The following is a 2,121-nucleotide window of genomic DNA, read 5'->3' on the forward strand; positions in this document are numbered from 1 at the left end:
ACATTTTGTCCGGAGGAAACATTATAAATGAGGCCGATTGTGTGAAAAATCTTGCGACAGTTTTTGACAAGTTGCTTACAATAGACAAGCAGTGCAGTTCCGTTGCAAGATCATGCTACATGCATATCCGTCGGATAGGTGGCATTCGTCCATTCCTCTCTGAGGTCGCACGTAAGGTACTTGTGAAGTTTTTTGGTAACACCGAAATTAGATTATGGAAATGCCCTGTTATATGGAGTGAACAAGCAATACACGAACAAACTGAAGTGTGTACAGAACACTGCTGTCAGAGTGGTAATGCGGACAGAAAATACGAACACATTACGCCAATTCTGATCCAATTGCAGTCGAGCACCGTATTCAATACAAAATGTTGGTGTATGTTTACAAGTGTCTTCACAACCTGGCTCCTGGATATTTGTCGGAACTGATAACACCATCCATAACGGCGAGATCGCTAAGATCGGAATCAGCCTGTCTGGTTAAAGTAAGATTTTATGTCACACTGTAATTTAATTTCTTTTAATTGTGTTTTATTGTTGCTTTCCTCATTTCTACCCTTGTAAAGCGCCTTGGAGTAATTTGTTTTATTTGTAGCCAAGTGACAAGACTTTTCTCTGTTTCCTTTATTTATTATATGCCAATAGGCAGCAGTGATCTAAAAAGAACAAAGTACAAATTAGTAATCAACAATCATGAATTATGTACAAAGGTATATCGAATGATGGTTCGTGATGTCATAAAGTAACCTAGTGCATGTGGTTTAATTCTGTAATGTGTGCACACAACCTTTGATCAAACCATTCAACGCTAGATTCATATGCAAGTATATATAGTGAGAGTAACATAAATATAACACATGCTACTATTATGTACTCATGATAAAGTGTAAAAACTAATACACTCAAACTAGGCAACTTAACATGACATACTGACTCTTATGATGTACAATGGTCCTAAGATCTAACTTGACTGCTTCAAATTAATAATATACATAGTCACTACCAACAAGCAGACCTCTATATGTATAAAGCCAAGAAAAGTAATTTAAGAAATGAAACTTATAATTCTTTGTTTGATGCATGTATCAAACGAAACATTAGACGGGAAAGTTTTCCGTCCAATGTTTCGTTTGATACATGCATCAAACAGGGAATTATAAATTTCATTTCTTATCATTTAATTATGTTTTTAAGATAGAAAAACAAATAGTTTCTCCCATCAAAAAGCTTGAATTAACGTTTTTGAAATGGCGCGTAGGAATACATATATGTAAGAATGAAAACAACAAAACGGCATGGCTATGCGTTCAGGTCAGGTACAGCTACTGTGCAGATTTAAATGGATTAAACGCCAAATTAAAGGTGCAATGGTTAAAAGCTGAATTAAATATAAAAGAAGATAACAAGTGGTGACTGGATTTATGCTGCATTGTGTTGGAGGAGACGTTGAACACTGGTTGTCTCGTTAATTGGCACGGTGGAATGCAACTCGGCTCCATTTCAATATCGAGTAAAAAGTTCCACACCTCTTCATCTAAAACGCACTCGTTGACTGAGCCCCATATAACGCAGTTCAATTTCATTAATATTTACCAGATCAGAAGTCGCCACTTGCTCCGTCATGTTATCGAACTGTCTACTTCTACCAATAAGTGGTCTACGTCATCAAGTTGACTATTCTGCCATGTCATCGCCTATGTATCTTGTTTCTTTAAATTAATTTGTATTTTATTCATATCTTTAGTTGTGCTTATTTTTGATAGCAATAAAAATCAAAAATCAAACGAATGCATTTCGTTTTATATAATGCTTGTACGGAAAACCCCGTTCTATAAATAGCGCTAAAATTAGAACGGGGAAGACGAAAGTCCCGCGTGCTTAGTGCAGATGAACTCCGAACGAGATCAAACGAATTTTTCAACCAATCATCATCGTTGTTAAGTTATCACTTTAAAAGTTATTAAATGATAAGACTTATCCATCAACATAATCATCATCAAACTGATATATCATATCATGGTCACAAGTCAAAGTTTACAAGACAAGCTACTCCCTTATTATTAATATCAAAGATTACATAAAAATGTAAAAAAGATCATGGGTATTTACATATTGTGAA

Source organism: Ostrea edulis, chromosome 8 (assembly GCF_947568905.1).
Source record: "Ostrea edulis chromosome 8, xbOstEdul1.1, whole genome shotgun sequence".
NCBI lineage: Eukaryota > Metazoa > Mollusca > Bivalvia > Ostreida > Ostreidae > Ostrea > Ostrea edulis.